The sequence below is a fragment of the Harpia harpyja genome, chromosome 12 (assembly GCF_026419915.1).
Source record: "Harpia harpyja isolate bHarHar1 chromosome 12, bHarHar1 primary haplotype, whole genome shotgun sequence".
Classification (NCBI taxonomy): Eukaryota; Metazoa; Chordata; class Aves; order Accipitriformes; family Accipitridae; genus Harpia; species Harpia harpyja.
Genome location: NC_068951.1, coordinates 19,890,091 through 19,910,913, shown reverse-complemented (window position 1 = coordinate 19,910,913; position 20,823 = coordinate 19,890,091). Strand labels below are relative to the sequence as shown.

The 20,823-nt window shown below is 46.3% G+C and overlaps 1 protein-coding gene across 5 annotated transcripts in view; it reads right to left on the bottom strand.

Moving 5' to 3' along the window:
* KLHL24 (kelch like family member 24) overlaps positions 1-13,694 on the bottom strand; it is a 30,770-nt gene extending 17,076 nt beyond the window's left edge. Inside the window, exons 1-2 of one of the 5 annotated variants that reach the window (XM_052804991.1) lie at positions 13,562-13,694; positions 3,471-3,592 (exon numbers count right to left, since the gene is read on the bottom strand). The gene's annotated coding sequence lies outside the window, so the exon portion shown is untranslated. Of the gene's footprint in view, positions 1-3,470; positions 3,593-3,753; positions 4,004-4,867; positions 5,287-6,241; positions 6,356-13,561 lie in introns of those variants that run through there. The other 4 variants (XM_052804989.1, XM_052804993.1, XM_052804992.1 and 1 more) reach the window with 4 other exon arrangements.
* Positions 13,695-20,823: the final 7,129 nt, after the last annotated feature.

The following is a 20,823-nucleotide window of genomic DNA, read 5'->3' as shown; positions in this document are numbered from 1 at the left end:
TCACGAGAATTAGACAAGATACTTGTCTGGTCACTCTGAGAATTAGTACAATTTTTTACCTTTACTAGAGGTGACACAGTATTATTGGGCAAATTACCACGCACCTTGCACATGGCAATGCAGTATTATCTGCTACACGTTAAATACAAAATATACCCATAGGACAGGTGTTATGGATGGCAAGTTCAGGATGTCCCAGCACCACTGGCATTGCATTAGCGTTCAAGATAAAAAAGCCTGAGATCTCAGCTCCAGCAAATCACTCAACTGACAGAAACCAAAGATTTCCCGGATAAAGATCCAGAGCTTTGGCTTTTCTCATTTTTCAGTGTAATCCTCAATTCAGCTGGAGCCTCCAAGTACTACTATAACAGCACTAGTCAAAAAGGGAAAAAAAAGACTGAAATTTTCAAGATAAAAATTCAGTTGAGAAATCACTCCATTGTCATTATAAAAAGTCTACCATAACGAAGTCTTAAAATACTTGTGTTTAACAACATTCAGTTATCTCAATGAATAACCTTGACTGTAAGTTTTCACCTGTTCATTCCTAGCATCTAAAAATTATATATAATCTAAGATTCAATTAAAAATGAACATAAACTGCTAGCGCACAAATCAGAATGAAGAAAGAATTACATTCGTTTGTGTAAAACTACTGAAAGTAAGAACCAAGGGCAACTTACTGAGGACGGGGAGATTTTCTGTTTTCCAAAGTACTACGAGCAAATAATTCTTAGCATAACTTTTTGCTCACACACTTTCCAGTTTCAAATACATAATGTATGACGTTCCACCCAGCATCCCAACACACACTTCACGTTATCAGAGCACTGAAGTTGCAAAAATCAAGTACTCAAATGTTAGCATATGCCAATATTAAAGCTTGTAGGTGAAGACAATGCAGCTGATTTCGCAGACGGTGTGTATTAAAGGTAATGTGATCAACCTATCTAGCAGTAATAGGGCTTTTTGCCACTCCTGAGCTTTAAAATGAATTGGATGAATGTGCACCAAAATATACTGAGGCAGCAACAGGCTGGGCAAAACGCCCTCTTGGGTCTGACATAGGTATCATTCCAAATGCGTGTAATATTTATTTGCATGTCTACAAAGAACATGCACTGAATTATTTTAAAGTTTATGGACATTTTTTTCATGCTGCCAAGAGGTTATATTCAGTTTCCTTCATTCCCCACTTACACAGTCAGTAAACATCAACTCCTCACAGCAATTTCATTTCCTGACACGCTAGCATCTTTAGAGCTACAATTACCCAATCCAAGTCTGGCTACATCATCGCTTAATATAGAACACAATGAACACGCTTTTTTTCAAACAGGCATTTTACACAGCACCTTTAAAAGGCACCATCTTAACAAAGAGCATTAAAAGAATGCGTGCTCTACATTTACTCATTGAGAAAAAAGGGTTTAAAACTATCTTTTTCCATATAAAATTTTTTACACATATTTACAAGGTAGATTCTTGGTATGGCTCATTTACCCTACAAAATATTTAATTTTAATTTGAATTAAAATGGAATCAGTTGTGGCTCTGATGCCTGAAAAACACTGTTGCAACAAGCCTACCTAATAACATTGTTTCAGAGAGGCATAACTGGACAGTCTAATCTGTAGCTGATATTCTATGTATTTCACAACCATTTTACCCCATAGTGATGCAGGCCAGATAAAAACCAAAACCACCACCAACAACCACCACCTCACCAACTCTGTTACTAACACTCTAACCCTTACATTTAACTTTATCTGCAATTAATTCCACACTACTCAGCATGAGAAAGTGGGCAGAAATGAAGCATCAGCAGTAGAAAAGGGAAATGTAACAATGAAAATATAAATATAAACCCTAAAAGCTTGATTCCAGTGTCACAGATTTAAATCAGAAGAATTTCACTAAAGCTAATGGAGCTTTTCCAAAGCAAAGTTGGCCTGAGATCAGAAACAAGACACTGGCATACTGCATGAAAGGGCAAAACACAGCAACTAAGTAAAAAAAGTTTCAAGATTAAATCTTTCTCATTACGTGAGAAGTTTAGACTTAAGACGACACTATATTATGCAATCACTAATAAATTGAAAGAAGGGCTCTGGGTTAAGACTGCCCACTGAAGGAAGCAGTATCTTCTTTATGCTTGGAACAACATGAAATTAGTGGTCAGCAAATGATTTTTTTTTTCTTTATGTCCTGATGGTTTAAAGAAATGGGAGACTAAAAAAAAATAAAAATCCATGGAGCAAAAACTAATTAAGGGGACAAATATTGCAAATTCAGAAATAAAAGAATAGAAAGGAAAAAGAATTACACTCCATTGCAGAAATTACTGCTTTTGAATATACTATGCTTCAATTTCTATCGAGTTAATGACTTCTGTAGGTTTGCTTAAGCAAAGTAATTTTGTAAGACTATCAGTAACACTATCACATGTTCAGCTCTATCAGACACACATACCTCCTTCTCACAAATCTTGCTCTGGCAGTTTTAAAATGTCACCACCTCCAGCTGCCTGCCCCATGTTTCAGCCCCAAAGCTGGAAAGGCAGAGGGGAATCCATGCCTGAAGCTGAGCTTCTTAGTGCACAAAGGAGGAAAACATGCACAAGAGGATATACCTGTCTGCACCTTAAGTGTATATAAAGGCACTTGCACATGCCTACAGACTCTGCACTATAAACACCAATCATTTAAAGATTTTAACACTGAGATCTCTTCAGTAAGTTCAAACGAAGCAAAAGAAAAACAAAAGAAATTTTCCCCAAAGGCAGTTATTGGAAATTATTATATAAAAAAAAAAAATACAAAATGCATCGGATTGCTTGCCTGAGCAAGGGTCAACAAGGATGGACCTTAAGCAAATCAGAGTCTACCCATTCAAAAAACTGGAAAGGACAAACAAATCATACTTTCTATCAACAGGTTTTAAAAATGCTTTACAAATGCAGACACAGCTCTGACATGGATGTTACCTGCACATGCACATCTCTAAATTAAGCTGGATTCACCCGAAGATCTGTTTCCTCTATTTCCTTAATCTATATTGTCTGTAGGTTTGCCTACACAAGATGTTCCTCAGAAATAATCTAAGAGCCCAATTCAGAGACCGGTAAATGAGGTCTATAAAATGTTTGCCCTGACACCTTCTATCAGTAAATCCTCCTATGCAAATTACTTCTATGTTGCACTAAACTCCTCCTTCCTCCACTGCAACATCCTCACATATTTTACCCCTCCTCCCTTCATCCACAGCTCTGGCAACTTTCTGGTAGAGCTGTTTTTCTGTCACTTCTGCGTCACAGAGCTCCTTTGGTCCGTTAGCAGAACTGACAGAAAGCAGCAGAGGAAACACGCGGCCAGGGTCGGGGTGAGGCCCTTCGGTAACACCCAGTCATCAGGTGTGCCTGAGCTCTACCTTCAAAGCTCACCCTCAGGGTGCAGTTTCACGAGTACCTGAAGCTGAGCTGGGCTTCTGCTGCTGCTGCTGCCAGTGGAGGTGGCTTCCACCCTGTGCCCACTGCTGCCGTGTCACGTCAGCACCAGCACTTGCGCAGCGTGGCCGGACCGGTGACTGTCTGTAAAGAGAGAAAAGGAGGTGCTGGAAAACGGGCAGCTGCCCTGGGGAAGGGCAGGAGCCAGCAGCAGGGTCCCAGCACAGCCATGCGGCAGCCCAGCACACTCCGCGGACACCGCCTGCGCGGCCGAGCCTGGCAGCACCAGTCACGTCTACTATTACCTGGTACGGTATTAGTAACAGCACCCCCAAGGTAACACGACCAAACTCAATAAAGTAAATGGTATTTTCATTCGGAAGCATGGGAACTGTAACTCAGGTTTGGCCCTGGTTATTTTATTTGTGTGACCTCAGATAACATGATCTGCAGATGTGCTTCATGTCAGACGTCTGGTTGCCGCAGGAGTCGGAGAAAACAAACTCCCAGTTTTATCTACTGCAACACACTGGCTAAACCACAACACGTGCTCTAGGTTTTTTTTTTTCTTTTAAAGGAAGAGAGAGGTAAAAAAAAAAAAAGCATAATCTTTCCCTCCTCCAAAAAAAACCCAAACACGGCATTTTTGCCTTCCTGTTTCTTTGTGACATAAAAAAAAGACCAAAAAGTTGTTTGTTTTGAAGGACTTTCTTTTTAAAAAAAAATTTATTCTTGTTTTACAATAGAAATTGAGGATTTCAATGCCTTTAAAATGAAGGAGGTCTTTAAGAATACTGAATAACTAGTGAACAGGAATTCAAAGTGAACAAGCTGACTGACACGGTAAAGAGTTAGTTGCACCATATAAGTGTTTTACTCTAATGTAAGACGCTATTTTGATAAAAAACAATACTCTGAATGCCAAAATTCAATAGTAATCAAGCTAATGACACACAAAAAAAGCCCCAAGTGCCCTCAAAAATCACCCAGCAAAAACAGGAACTGATTTGGACATGAGACTCACGATTATTAAGTAAAAAAAAACAAAAACAAGCAGCAGAAAGGAACACCTTTAAACTGTGCAGAAGTCTTTAGGTAACCTTCTTATAAGTGAAAAGGTCACCTAAAAGGGCACTGCATGCTCTCATTAACCTGTGGGGAACAGACTGTGAAAAAGTCAATGTTCTTCCACCTCAGTTTCACTATCATCTTTACACATACTCCGATTTTGTTTAAAAAAGCCCAGCAAAAGCCCCAGTCATTGCAGACATCCTGACTATGTGTTTCGAGGACTTCCGGGGGGTTCAGCCATCTGCCTGTGAATCTGAAGCTAACAAACAAACAAACAAACAAATTGCAGCAATCAAACCGCGCAGTAACAGCCAGGCCGAAACCACAACCCACTGAGATTCTTTTTACCTACAGGAACAGGAATTTCTGCATACGTAATGACGTGAAAATTGGACTGACACGTAAACATGTAGGTCTGAAAGCCCATGCATTGCGGTGGATCCTACAGAGCAAGGCAACGCGAAACGCACAAAACAACCCCAGCAAAAAAAAAAAAAAAAAAAAAAAAAAAAAGGCCGGGGCACGCGAGGCCGATGGCGTCCTTAGCGGCCAGCCCTTCTCCCGCCAGTACTTCAGCACACCCGACCGGAGCCCAGCCTGCCCGCGGGGGCGCGTCCGGGGAAGGGAAGGCCGGCGCTGAGGGGACGGACGCCCGCGGGGCTGGAGGCGGCTGCACCGGCACAAAATGGCAGCGCCCGGCAGGACGCGGATCCCAGCCCGGGGGAATCATCTGTCCCCAGCACGGCAAAGCACGCGGGGAACAACCGCCTCCCGCGGCCGCACGCCAGCCCCGCACCGCGGGTACCGGCCAGGCCGGGCTTTAACGCCGGCGCTGCACCGGGCCGGTCCCGCAGCCACCGGGAGGGCCCGGGCGCTCTGCACCCGCGGGCTAGAGCCCCGGAGACGGCAGCAGGCCGGGAACCCCACCCCACCCCGCCGGGCCGGCCCCGCCCCCCGCTCCCTCCCTCCCCCCAAGACAACGGCCGCCGGGGGCGAGCGCGCGCGCGCGCACGCACACACCCATGCCCCCTCGGTTGACACGGTGCTCATGCGCAGAGCCACCGGCTCCCGGCCCGCCGCCGCGCGCACGCGCGCCCTCCAGCTCACCTTCACCCCGAGCCGCCTTAGCGACAGCCCCCCCCCCGCGCCCTGCCCAATCCCCGGGCGGCCCCGCGCCGCGGCCCCGCCTCCCTCCGCCCGCCCGCCCAATCCGCGGCCGCGGGGTCCCCCCACCGCGGCCGCCGCCGCCGCCGCCCGGGGGGCACGGAGGGGCGCTGGGGAGACCCCGCGTTACGAAACCACCGCGGCAGGGCCAGGGGCACCCGGCGCCCCCCAGCCCCGCTCCGCCCCACCGGGCCGGGCGCGCCGCCCCGCACCGGCCGCCGGGCCTCGCTGCCCGCACGCAGGGGGGGACGACACACACGACACGCACAGCCGACAGGTCCCGGGGCACCGGCGCTGCCGACGGCCCTTCCCCGCCCTGGCACCGCCGCGCCGGTGGCCCCGCGCTGCCCGGCAGGGCCGGGGACGCGCTGTCCCCACCGCGGCGGCTAACGGTCCCGGCCGGCCCCGCGTCGCGGCCCCGCAACAGCCGCGCCTCGGCGGAGCCCCGCGCCCTCCCCGGGGGCTCCCGGCCCGCCGCGGGGGCGGGGGGCCGCGCCGCCACCCGAACCCCGCAGCGCGGCCCCGCGCCCCCGAGCCGGCCCGCTGCCCCGCACTCACAGCCGGGAACGGGCGCCGCCGCGCTGCGCCCCGCGGGAGCTGCCGCCCCGGGGGGGGTCGGGTCGGGTCGGGTCGGGTGGGGAGCGGTGCGGTGCGCTCGGGCCTCTCCACAGCCGCCGGTCGCGCTGCCAGCGCCGCTCAAAACAAAGGGGCCGGCGAGGGCATGTGACCGCCGAGCCACCGCACATGATGTCACGGCGGCTCGGCGCGGCCCTGGGAGCTGTAGTCCCGGCGCCCCGCCCGGCCCCGGCGCCCCGCCCGGGGACTTGGGTCCTGCTGCCGGGCGGCGGGGCGGCAGCCCGGGGGCGGCTGAACAAGCGGGGTCTGCGCTGGAGTAGCGTCCCGGGAGGAACCGGGGACAAACGGCCAGAGGACACGGAGGGGGCGTGAGAGCCCCAGGCGGCAAGAGGGCTGCAAGGCGGCAGCGTTTGCCACTGCCAGCTCTTGGCATTCGCCTTCCCTTTGCTGGGACCGTGGGGGGATGACCGCGCACACGTACGCACCCCCCCCCCCCCCCCCCCGCCCCGGTATTCCGGACCGGACCCTCACCGTGAGCACCAGAGCTGCAGGTGAGGAGCAAGTGGTGCACGGGGATGGCACCTTTCACGGTGACGCTCCTTCGTGCCAGCTCTGGGGAACCCAACCAAAAACCCTCAACGGGAGCCATCTCCCAGAGTAAAGAAAACACCAGGTCTCTGTAGTTTTTCAGTCTACGTGACCAAAATAGAAACTATTACACAAAAAAATAAATCAAAAGAGGATCTCTGTCTACGTGAGCTACAGCTTCACCCAATTAATACTGAATTTCCAACCAACAAAGCTTTTTTGCCAGTTCCTGTTCAACAGTAACACAAAACAGGGTGCCCCTTTCCCTGCTAACCAGAGAAAGGCAAGGTTACTTTTAAGCTGGGACGCAAAGAGCGCTGCTGTGGCAGCTGGAGGTCGCAGCGGTGGCAGCCAGTCAACTGCAAATATAAAAGCAGGACCCTGGTGTCATTGCCGTGCAATTTCAAGAGCAGGTCTGAGCCTGTCCTGGAGCCCAAATTCACTTCATATCCAAACTATTTGGACACCAGCCCATGCTCCAACACAGGCTGATGGAACATGCCTGCGAGTATGGAAATTTCTTTTTGCTCTGCCCTTCAGCATAAGCAAACTTGCAAGTCCATAATGCAGAGTAGTGAGACAAGGGCAGGGACATGCATGCTTAAATTAAGTTCATTACCAGGTACTAAATGAGGCCTTATGCAACGTCGTGGAGCTGATGTAGGCAGGTAACTGGCTGCATTCTCCTTCCTAGAAGGATGACCTCTCCCTCCTGCCCCTTACTGCCAAGGGAAAGGAAGAAATACCAATTCTTCTATTAGCAGCCACCTACTTTGCTCTCCTAAATGTTAGCTATCAATCCCAGGCATAATATATCTTTACCTTTTAGTGAACCTACACAATCATCTGACCTCAGGATATTCCTTCTTTTGCCTTCTTAGGCCCTCCCTGGGAAGCATACGCAGCCTTGTGCTCTTTGCAGTAGCTGACGGTGGTCCTTCACTGAAACTATTGGAAGACCATCATGTGCTCAGGACTCCAGGATTGATCCTCTCTGGAGCAAACCAGTCTCAGATTTTCATAGGCTAAACGAGCTCTGCTTTTCCCTGGGGTCAGGTAAATTGCAGCTTTGCAAAACAGGTAGAATTCCTAATTAAAAGGCTAAGTTTCTGAAAATAGACTGAAAATGTCAATTGATTCCAGTATCTAAATTGTTTTCATGAAGACCTTAAACAATTGAAACCTTCAACCATTTTCCTGCTGAGCTAAAACTTGGAACTGCTTAACAGATTTAATTGGAAGTGAGACCGTGCAGTCAATTTTTCATCCTCTGGCTGGAAAAGCAAGAAGGACCTCAAACAACAGAAACAGCAAAGAGAAAATCAGCAGACAGTTCACCTTGTATAGTCCAGTTGCGTTGCAATAACTTATTTCATCCACTGAATATAAAAAATATTAATAACCTGAAGTCTTACTTGTTACAAAGACATTAAGTCTAAAAAGTATATGACCTAAGAAAAATATTTTGCTTAAAATAGTTCTCTTATCTGATATAATCTCTCATCTGCCGCAGTCCTTTGGGTCTGTAACTCTTGAGGTCAATATGACTATGTAGAGTTCACTTCAGAAAACATAAGCGGGATTAAAGGAATGAGTCATGGGACAGAAAAAAATTAAAAAGAGGGTCAGGATATCTCTGAATTGGCTTGAAGGAACTATCTGAAGGGAGTATGTTTACTCCAATAAAAACTGCACGTGGCAAAAATACCTTGTGTGAAGAGGGTAAATGGAGCATTTAAAAAGAAAATACTAATTAAAAATACTCATTGAGCAATCGTTTCATAATGTGCACATGTATGCATGCAGTCACATCCAGGCACTTCCAGTTCTGAAAGCCAACGTCACTGAGGATGTCTGAAATTAAGGATGCTTGAGTTGCCACTACATCCTATTGGTCTTCATTCCTCTGCTAGCAGGGGGATTGGCTGTTCTTTCTCAAGCTGCACTGAGCACTTCTCTCAAAATAAGCAGTTGCACGCTGCCTGAGAAGGTGAAGCCAATTATTAAAGGTTACTCATTTCTATAAAGCTTCGTTAATACTTTCTTAACAATGTACAGTACTTGTAAAGCATTTAGGCCAATATTTTCTGAAGAGGTCAGTGATTTTGGAGATTTGAAGGCATCTTCAGGGCACTGGAAAGGTTAAAACCTAAAATTAGAAGCCTGCGTGAAAATTTTGGCATGCATCCACCAATGTTCATGTGTTTTTCTGGTGGTGTTGAATTTGAATACCAGCACCGGCGGGCACCTTTCAGACACATTTGAACAATGCAGTGTGCCACCTAAATGGGTTAGTGCATTCCTCCAAATAAAGGCATTAACTATTTTGGGAAGTCGTGTGCCAGTATGTTCCTGAGAATTTTCCTCTGCTGTGGGGAGCGTTGTAACTCCTTCCCCGATTTTTCTAAAATTAAGCAAAACCCAGATGGTTTTCAAGTAGTTCATACACACAGAAAACAAACCCAAAGAAAGTCCATGATTTCTTTTAGTAGCTATTTACTGCTAATGGACACCCAACCTAACCAGTCTGGGGAAGGGCTCGGATCTGATTGAAGGAAGAGGTGAAGGTGAGCCGCAGCAACCGAGAGCAGGAAGCTGAAGAAGAATACAAAGGGAGAGGATAGTCTAAGTGCCACATCCCTTACCTTGATCGCTGATCGGAGAGAAGAGAGCAACATTAAACAGTGAACAATGTTAATAGTGCTGAATGCAACATGGGGATTGTTTCACCGGATAAAAGAATTTAGACATTTGAGTTAAGACGAGGGCGAGTGCAGGCTAATGTCTGACAATGAATAAGCAACATAAGGAACGTTATGAAGAGCTGTGCAACGAATGGAGCAGAGATGAAACAAATCCTTCTCAGCACAAAGAGGGAAAACAGATTTTGACATTGCTAGAAAAAGTTTTAGTGGACAGAAGGCTTCAAAAAGAAAGAGGTGGTGTTGAGCGACAACATCACTGCATATCCTGACGTAAGTAGGCACAAAACATAATGACAGAACCATTCAGCAGAATTACAAACAATAGTCAGTACTGAGCAAAAGGAAAGGTGACATTAGTAGAATTTTGTGAGGAAGAGCCAAAGAGTGACCAGTAACTATGGAGGAATTGCTTTTTGAGTATGCCAGGAAAAAGTGCTAAGGTGCAGTAAGTGAAAAGGAAGAGGTGTATGGAAATAGCATTAAAAAGAAGAGGCTGGATTTAGATGAGGATGAAAGTACAGCAAAGTCTCTTCACGTGATAAAAGACCTCTCAAAGAAATACAGAGAAAACACCAAAACTTGCTAAAATCCTTCCCTTGACTTTGAACAGTCTTTCACCATCATCCTGCCAAAAGCCCTGTGGGTCACATTGACTTGAGCTGGTCTGCTGGGATAATCAGCAGGTACAAGCATTTAGGGTGTAAGGCACCTTTCCAGGACCAGTCCCTTTCAGCCTCTCCTCTTCCCATCACCTTGTTTGAAATGGCAACTGCACCAGGAAATGTCATCTGCAACACAGATTGCTGTGCTGGCGCTTGAATAGCGAAGGGCCCTGGCAAACCAGTACTCCCTCTCCCCAGACAACTCTTGGTCATCTTTTCCATTTTCACTGCCTCCTGGCTGATTCTGTAGGTCCCCCTTTCCTCTGGCCCCGCAGGCTGCACGTCCTAACCCTTTACTCAGGCCAGCAATGCTTCCCTGGGTGTACATCTGCAGTGGTGAGGTGGCAGGATGAGTGCAGGCCCTGTCACAGGGCATGAAATGGGGCATCCTCTACAGCCAAACGCGATGCTTGTCCCCGCACGCCCAGTGCCAGGGCTGGGTGCCATCCCGCTGCCTGCACGCTCAGTGCTCACTGCTGCTCAGCCAGGGAGACACAGGGATTACAGAGAGTGTGTACTTGACTTACACACAAAAGCCACCTGGCAAAACATCAATAACATGTTTACTGATTCAGCCCTGCAATTAGTATTGCATATCCCCCTGTACACTCCGGTCCTCACTTGGCCAGCCCATGTTCCTAGCCCATGCAAATCCCTTCTCTTCCCACTCCTCCCAGTAGCCATTCACTGCTGTAAGCGCCTCAAAACAAGGCCTATGCCAATGATGCTCCTGTGCAGAAAGTGTGTGTCTAATTTTTCCACCCAGTATCTCTCATCTCCCAAGCCTGGGAGACAACTATGGGAGCGGAATTGCAGAGCTCAGAAGAATGAATGTTGCATCACTGCTGCTATAAACACTGAACTATTTCTTTTTTTACAGCACTTGCAGTATCGAGACATCACAAACCCAGTGCCTAACTAAGGGAGATAGAGACAGAGTCTGCTGGTGTTTGTCTGGTTCTTCTCTTCAGGCAGAAGTAAGAAGGAAAGAAATGAAAGTTGTTTGAGCTCTCGTTGGCCACACAGGCGAAGACTTGAAGGGAGTTGTTGTTGCAGAATGGCAGACAGACGACACATGCAATCACTAATCTAGCAAAAGTAAGGTAGGTACCTGCAAAAACAGTTCCCCGAGCTGATGTGGCATTATCACAATGTTCCCACCCAACCCCGTAACCTCAAGCCTAACCACAGCCCCACAATTGTTCGCATTTTCTCACAAGAGTATTTTCTCACACATCCCTACCTACACCACAGGCCTTCCCTTTTTGCCACGCCGCCACAGAGCACCCTACTGCAGAACTCCAGCTCTGCCCTTCAGGCACACTTAATAGCTCTTTCCTCAAACCATTTGCCAATGCCAGGACCAATTAATAGGCAGGAGCATCGCACCTCTTCATCTCCGAGACCTTCAGGCGTTTCACAAGTTAAATAAATCCTTTCTCCAACCCAAGTGACTGTGAAAAGCTTCGTCTGCCAGTGAAGCAGAAAATAAGGCAGGTTTGAAATATCATTTTGAACTGGCATGTGCATGCCACTATCCCAGATTTGGGAATCTCAGACTTGCAAAACTACCAGTGATCTCCACGCTTGCAGATCCGTGCCATCAGCTGCTTCTGGTGCAGTACATACCCCTCCGGCAACAGGTCGAGGAATAGATCCTAAGCTTACAAATTGGTTAGCTTGGACTAGTACCCTTGCTACCCCTACTAGTGAATGTGGGACAGCAATCTTCCAGCTGCAGGACCAGCTATCCTGCATGCCGAGGAGGTCGTCACACTGGTCTGCTGCTGCTGTGCCTTAGGGGTGATGCTGGGGCAAATCTCTAGATGATTGTCATCTTCTAATTTTGGCTACCCCTTCACTTTGGTCATCAACAAAGTTTCATCAGGTGAAGTTAACTCAGGAAGAGTTAGTTTACCAGGAGCTCCATGATTTCTTCCTCCTCTGCTTGCAGCCAGATATGCCGAACGGCACAGCACCTGCTTTCTAAGACACATGCAGCTGCTTCTCTGTTATTGGCACTGTGGTGCAGAGCAATCTCTCTCCAAGCTGACTGACAAGACTTGGCTCTCAAAGGATGGAGGAATCATGGGATGCCAGAAAGACAACTGGCAAGTTTGTCCTCAAGTCCCAGGCTTCCTGCACCCAGGAGGGCAGCACAGAAAAAAGCCCCCTAGTATCCAGAAATCACTGGTGGGACTCACCAGCCCGGCATTCCCAGCCTGAATGCTGCTGCTGCATTGTTTGAAAGCAGTGGCTGCCTTTGGAGTGGACGAGTGGGGAGGGATGTGGAAACAGCTGCTGTGCCAATACAGCTGCTTTGGAGCAGCACTCAGAATCCCAGGCCAGATCAACACCCCACTCACCCCCTTCAAAACTAGCTTTTGAGCACCTGCTCTGAGGTCTAAAATGGGACTGTTTCTGGACCTGAAATACTCCTATGGAAGAGAGTTGCATGCTTGCCTAAGGAATGCTCTCAGCTCTATTAAAATGCTAAGCCAGACTAAAGCAACCTCAGCTCGACGGTCATGGACAAAGATTTGTCATACAAAGACAGGAAATAAAATGGTAGCCAAAGAAATCCCAGGAAAAACACACTTAATGAAGGTTTGCAGATTCCAGTGCAGTAGCTAAATCAAGATGTCGTTTTGCCAAGAAAACATTGTGAAATCTGCAGTTTACTCTTTGATCCCAAGCCTTCCCTACCTATCTATTCACAAGCAGTATCATTAGACAGAAATGATTGTAAAAATAAGATTGGTTAGTTGGTGAGCTTCTGATAATAAACAGATTGTTTTGTCATGTCACAGCCGGCTACTAGACTCTTCTGGCATACACCAATATAGGACTGAACCTTGGAGAAAAAAATGGAAGATGTAAAATATTACATATGGTATGATAGGCTTTCTTAGCCTTTTATATTAACATTTTAATATATAGGAGACAATATGTTGTAATTACAAAAGGGGAGGAGGACTGAAATGAGGAACAGGTTATTACTGTAGGCAGGAAGCAATAAAAAGGCGAATACATGCCTCATTTCTTTAGATGCTTGTTATATGTATGTTACTTGTATTTTTTTTCCTAAAATGAAATAAACCTAATAATGCCCATCTTTTTTCTAACACAGAAGCACATTAACAAGAACTGAATGAACTTCTGAAGCTCTTCTGTTCTTTCCCTGGGGCAGATATCATGGAAATTGCACTGGAATATGAAAATTCTCCACTCTCTTTTTAATGGGAAAATTAAATTGTTTTCAATCAATATTGACTGGCAGAAAAATTAAAGTAGCATTTCTAAAGTTAAGAACCTAAAATCAGAAGTGACAAACTTTTAAAAGTTACCTGCTTTCTCAAGTCTAAGATGACTTTGGTCCCCTCTTTCTCCAGTGTCACACCTCCAAAATTTCACACGTAGTCAGATGCACCTCGGCTCCCTCCCCGATGCCCTGTAACACTTAACACGGCCAGCGAGCTGGGCTCCACCTCCTGGCCCTGATACCAGCAAGCACAAGTATCCGTCACGGTTTCCAAATCCAAAGTGTTGCGGCGTTCCTGAGCTCCTCGCCTGGCCTGCTGCAGCTGTCCCAATGCCCTACATTCCAGACAGCTCCCCTGATTGCACAGCCCCGGACCTGACAGCTATGGAGGAGCGTTCACAGCACCTCCCCGGTCACTCCTTCCAGCCACCAAGGTCTGCAGCAGCAGTGCTTTGGACTCCCAGGGTATGTCAGTACTGCGAGCGAACCAGAGCCCGCAAGCTGTGTAAGCACATCTTGCCCTGTGCTCTCGAAGCTTCCCCCACAGGCTCCTGCCCTAGGTAAAGAAAGCACAGCTTGCCGGCAGCATGGCAAGGCCAGTGCTGGCTCCTGAGGCTCTCTGGGTTGCCTTCTGGTGAGTGAAGCTAAAGCGTATGTAAGCCCTGGTGAGTCTGGCTGAGGAGCTTTCGGCCACAGTTGGGCGCCCACCCGCAGGGTGGTCAGCGGGAGCCCCTGCAGCGCCGGAGACTGCAGGAGGACCAGCCTGGAGAGTGGGCTGGAGCCCTCGCTCCCCAGGAGCCTGGGGAGAGCAGAGCCTCGGACACGTATTCTTAAAGCGTGTGGGACTGCCTGGCTTACATCCCACGGGAGAGGGAGGGCTTGGTTTAGAACATTGTAATGTGCTTTTCTGGCCACAGCTGCTAGGAATCTGCTGTGTTCATAGACAGAAAGGTGCAGCTGTGTTAAGCTAAGATGTCTCTGATCAGGTTAAAAAAAAACTAGGAAAGGCACAGGCTCCTAACAGTGTAACACCTTCAAATTTGGTACAGAGGCAATTAAAGCATACTCAGATAATTTCCCTTCCGCGTCAGGAAATATTACAACTTTTTTAGCACTTCCTCTTTTTATATTTTAAGTCATTGCACTTCACACAATACCTTTATTTGCATAAGGATATTAACAACTCACCTACACTGTTTCTAACTTTAGGTCATTCATAATTCAGTTACGTAAAACACAATAACGATTTTTACTACTGCTAATAATTAGCAAAATGTACATTTCCACAGCATAATCCCTGCTCGGTTTAATATTTTTCCACCTGCTCAGCTACTTGGCTAACAATCTGTCAACTTAATTCCTCCAGAGGCTGCAGGTAGCTGGGAGCTGTGAAGTAGGGCTCATTCACATTCCCGAGTTCCCCAGCTCACACCATACAGAGTTAAGATTAAAGACCGTTCCTATATAACTGATGTCGAATTGTCATGAAAGCTGTCTAACGACGCTGCCTAAGGACCAGTTTCACACAAGTTTAGATTTCTTGCAAAAGAGACAATTAAGACACCCTGCTGAAAAATTGCAAAAGTGCCATTTTTTAACAGTATTTTTAAACTTGCTGAAACTTCAGCTGCTGTGACAATGACATGGAACTAGCTGAGCACTATGATCAATTTTTTTAAACTAACGTTCAGGTTCATCAGACGTTCACCATTCTTCTCGCCATCAAACTGAAAGTTTAAAGATTAGCTGTGAGCTAAACAAAATAGCTGTGCAGGAAAAAAATAAACCAGAAATCAGACAGATGTATGTACTGGCTTTGTACAGGAGAGCATGTGTGTGGATGTGTATTAAGTCAAATTGCACTTTGACCGAAAGTTATGTATGTAGTTGTTGAAAACATGTAAATTTCTGCTTCTTTCCAGTTTGCTTCTTTCCCCCAGACCAAGCAAGGCTGAGCTTTCAGCAGTCAGCTGCCAGGGAGCCGACTGATTCTGCCCTTCATTATGTCAGAAAAGGAGACACAAGAATTAATTACATAAATTTTGGGTTTCCAGTGAAAAACTCACGTTCCAAGCATAGCAATATTTGCCAACAGCATCCTTATTTTTTGGATAATTAGACAAGCTAGTAAATGACACCACGTCAGCCCGCAGCAGGAACTATCTCATATGGTGGTCAAAAGAAATGGCTGATTCTGTGAGCTGCTGTGTGCACCACAGAAAATGTCAACTCCCTTTTGTAAAGTGTCCTGCTCCCTTCCCCTGTTACCGTCCGTGGCAAAAAAAATCTGATTTGGCTTCAGCCTGTTTAGATTGGGCTTCACTTGAACATTTTCTTTTGCTCTGGGTCCATGCGGGTTTCTAGTCTGATAGACTTAGTCCTGCAGAGAAGGAAACAAAGGAGCCTGAGGCTAGTTAGCAAGTGGTGTGGATACAGAGCACACAGATCATTGCATTGGCTTTTCCTCTTCTGGTCTTCCCAAGTAATAGGCTGAGAGTCTTTACAACCTGAGAAGGAAATCTGTGTTGCAAACTAGCAAAAGCCCATCATGAGGAACATAAGGACCACACTGATTCTGGGACCAGCATTTCGAAGCTTCACGCAGTCCAAAAACCAAAGCAAAATTCGGTCACAGCTCTGGAGCGTCACTTGGAGTGTGAACTCATCAGTTAGGTATGTGTGCACAGAACTGGCTGAGACTGACAAGCCTTAATGAAAAATAGAAGTCAGTATTGCTTTAGACTTCAATAAGATCTGAGACTACGTTTATTTCCCATGGTTTGGGGTCACACGGTCAGCATCTCACAGAGCCACTTAGCATGTTCTATGAATAGACTCAAGAACTGCAGTTTCAGTCCAACCAATGTCCCTACCATTCATTAACATCAAGCATGCACTAAAACACAGACCTCCACATAATTCACTAGAAATGGCAGTTTCTTCCATTTCCCAGCTCTTGCCAAGCAGAACAGCTCTCCTTCATTTCAAGAGCTACTTTGGTGGTCATGTTTTATCAAGCTGTGAAACAAGTGCCTGAACTATAGTGCTGTTACTTTGTACCGAGGCTGCGTTTCTTACCTTGGCATGCTGGACGCCAGAGCCTGGCTGCAGCAGCAGATGGAGGTGCACAAAGAATACAAGATCAAAATATCACTGAGGACAACAGGCCCCTACTTCTTCTGGCATGGGCCTAGTTCCTTATGTCCACTTGTGGAGATCAAAGGTATAATTTACTTAGAGGAAGAATTATTTGTGCATAAACAGCCATTAACTATATAATACAGAGAAGATGCTTTTAAATTCAAATGGGTGGCACAGCAGCCAGCACTAGACAAGTGACCCAAGCATCTTGTTACTTACATAAACTGAAGCAGGAGGGAGTCTGATGCTGATGACAAAACCTCTTTGTGAGTAACACTGGCAAAATCTTTCAGAGTGCAATTCAGGACTAAGTTAAAAGAAAAGGGGGCACTTCTCTCCTAGTAGAAACTAACTTTAAGAATCACGTTTCTTTCCCTGTTTGTGTACAACAGAGAATGGAAACAACTGCTGCTATTTTGTTTCAAAAACTGATTATCTTGAGGGGGGAAAAGGGGAATCATTTGTATGTTCTCATGAAAAACCTGTAGTAGAGTAAGGTGTTGAGGAAAGAACATCCTTCTTCCAGGGAGAAGTAAAAGAAGGAAAAGACTCATCAATTACCATGGCCTGCACCTATTGCATTTCTTATGAGTCTTACCTCCAGCCCCATCCCTAGGCTTCAGTCCTTCCAGTTTCATTTGGGTGCATCTGATCTTGGGCTATAAAGTCTTAAAATACAGCACTAAGTGATGTCTCAGCTTGTTCTGCCTGCAGCTTTGGGAGTGACCACACTGCACCCCCAGACGGCAAGTCAGCTTCTTCAAATAGAATAAACACTTATTTAAACAGTAGTCTTCCTCCACCACTCCCTCAAAAGCCTATAAGCAGGGGATCAAAGATTTCTCAAGCTCAACTGGCCCATCCACACGTCAGGGTTAAGGCTTACTGACCTCTATAGCCAATAACACACACGGGAGTAATATGATTAGGATAACAACCAGACTTCGAATACTGAACCCAAATAATCTGGCATTTACAGTTTGGTCAGCTGGGACCTCTCTTTTATACAAGGTGAAAGCGCAGTTTGGAGTCACTCATCTGGATTGTTAGTACAATGCCTGACTATCCCACTACCCCTGAGAAAACAATACGTGGAAGCAGCAGTTATTCTAGAAACATCCCAGTGACTTAAAATACAAGCAAAAAAAAGTCTGAGAGCAAAAGTCAGCAAGATAATAAATGCAGCATGAGTAGAGTAACATTACGATACTCTCAAAACAGGAGGTGCTTTTCAAGAGTGAGGGGATGAGACAGGCCAACCTCACAAAATCATGGTTGGTTGCTGACTTTGAACAACTACAGCTGCCCAGAGGGAGGGATATGAGAAGGCTGAAGGAGTAGGTTTTGAAATGAAAGGTGGTGCTGGTTCAGAAAAGGGAGTACAACTGCAGCCACATGCTCCCGTGTTTCTTTGCTGGTCCTTCTTAGACTTACTAGGTTCATAAGGGCTCTGTTAGCTAAAGTACGAGGACTGTGGGAAGCAAAACAAGCAATAAGAACTGCCAGAAGTAGGTTTCTATGTTTCTGCCTTTGTTTTAAGAATGTCTCAGCTCCTTGCTTTTGATCCATTGTTGGTGGGTGTCCCAGGTGTGACTTCTTCTGGCCCTCCTCTTAATCATGGCCCCATGTCCATGACTTTTCCGCTGCCTGAATCTTTCACTCTCCAAGATGGGAACCAGGATCCCTGGCCAGTCTGGGCAGATTCACATGGCATGGTCAAGCTTTACAGTGCTGAAATGCCAAAGTGATGAGATGCTGGTTTCAAGAACAGTCAGTCGAAAATGGTTTGGTGTTGGCTACAGATCAACATTTAAGCAGGGAGCATGATCAATGGGTAACAGAGGATGCAGAGGTAAGGAGGTCAGGGCAGGATGCAAAGCAGTCTCTGAACTTAGCTCGCCAAACATGTACAAAACAGAGATACATACGTACCAGCAGTAGTCTGTGATGTTACATAGCTCTGTAAACTTACTATGTGACAGAAGTGGTGGATATACATTACTTAGCCAGTCATTCCAGCCAGTTATCTCAAGCTGGTACAGAATCGACATAGGTCAATTCAGTATGTGTAAGCTAAAGACAACAAACACATCATGAACAGACAAGCCTTCAGATCTTACCAGATTAAGTGGTTCATTTAGCTAGCAGGTAATTCTTTAATGAAAACAATAAGAGTGTAGCCAGAACAAGTTTCTAAAGGCCAAAAAGAAGAACGTATTTGGAAGCTGCTACCATAAAGTAGCAAGCTGGATTTGCCCCAGGATTAAATTACATGTTGCTGCTGCAGTCTTTGGTGACGGAGCAGCTCAGGCAAGCAGCTCCCTGATGTTGGGTTTGTTCCCTTATACTTGCAAAGACACAACATCCACCTTAGCGCTGCCCTGGTGCTTGTCCAAATAATGAAACTAGCTACTACATTTGCGGATTAATCCCTGAGCAAGGGATTCTGTAAATGTTAGTCAGCCCTATAAAAACAGACCGACAAAAGAAGAAAGGAGGGGAGGTGCTTGGCAGGAAAAAAAAAAATTTAAGGGTTAAAAATACATCTTATGGGTTGGCAATGGCACAGAAGGAGACACACTGCAGATAGTGATCACTGCTACTACTAGTCAACACTTGCTTGAGCTACTAAGGTTCCTTCTGCAGTGCAGTTAATGGATAGCACGCTGACAATACCACAGCTATCAACCGACCTAGTTACTGCAGGGTTTCCGTTCCCAGCACTCACAGCCAATACAATCTTACTTCAACTTTCGCAACTATTAATGCTTTGTTTAAAGCTTGAGCAACTGGAATCAAGTGATCACTGCTGAATCTCAGCTTTCACTTAAACAGATAAAGAAAATATGAAGCTTCTCACCATCAGAGAAAAGCCTGATAAGATGAATTCCCTAAGGTCAAAAGTCGTGATGATAATAAACAAAGAGACCCTAACCCAAGATAGGGTTAAAATATTGTGATTTTAAAAGCTCACCTGATATTTTTGAGGGGTCTGCTTCATTTTCTGATTGTATTCCTGGAGGAGTACTTGGTGGGAAGATGGGACTGGCTTTAAAAAAGGAAGCATTCACTACCAAAAATTAGCACAAAAGGCAGCAGGAACACATTTACATCAGCTGGGAAAGGAAAAAGCCAAAGCGCTGTACAGACTACACAAAATGAAGACAAACCCACTACAGGGAGGTGGGGGAAAGCAGGAGGGAGATTTTTTGCTTTCCTTCCTCTTGATCATCCTATCCTATACAAGAACTCTCTAAATCTGGCACTCTCTGAATGCCGCTTTCACCTCCCTCTTCCAAGCCAAGCTTCCCTTAACACTGTGAGTTCAGCTATACAAGCTGGAGTCAAAAGAGGAAACCAAACACAGAATAAAAACATGAGGATTGGCCAAACGAGGATTCATAGAAGTAAGTATCACAAAGGCAAGGTCGGTTAGCACTCAAGCTACCAAGGTTAGAGGTTAGCCCTGCATTCCTCTTGGGGGGAGAGGGAGGAGGGGTGATTTTCTAACTCCACAGCATGAGAGTTTCCTAAGTGAGCCAGGGGATTTACCCTGTTACTTTTAATAGGCTGTGTGGCTTATTATCTCAGTCAGCTTGGGTCAGCTTCTCATCTAGGCAAGGTCCAAGTAGATCCACTTCAGTCTGCAGTGAAAGTGAAACCTTCAGCCCTGTGCTCTGTGTGTTCCTGCTATGCTGGAGGGTCAGCCCCAGCGCTCACCTGCAACATCCCCACTGCCAGGTGCTCAGCCCACAGTCCCACCACCATCCGTATTTATCTTGGGAACTGCAAGGTAGATGTAGATGTGACTCAAGGTACCTCCAGCAGTGGGGATGGTGGGGATGAGCACGCATACACTGCTCCCTAGGCTCTCTCCTTCAGCTTCCACTATTAGCCAGAGTTGGTGGCGTGGCACTGGCTGCATGGACCCATGTGGGACATCACTGTGCCCGGCAGTGTGGCCTGAAGACCATCAGCTGTGATATCTGTGATGTTGCTTCATGTCCTGGAGAGAGTTACATCAATTTAGCCTTAAAGAAAAGCCATCCAATGGTTGTCAGCTAACATGTCATGAGGGACAGACACAGCCACTTGGAAGGCTTTCTGAGTATGTGAGCATATTATTAAAATCCAAAACCAAACCCCAAACCAGCTCAGTGATTAATAATCACATACCTGGAAAAAGAAATTTAAAATAATATCTTC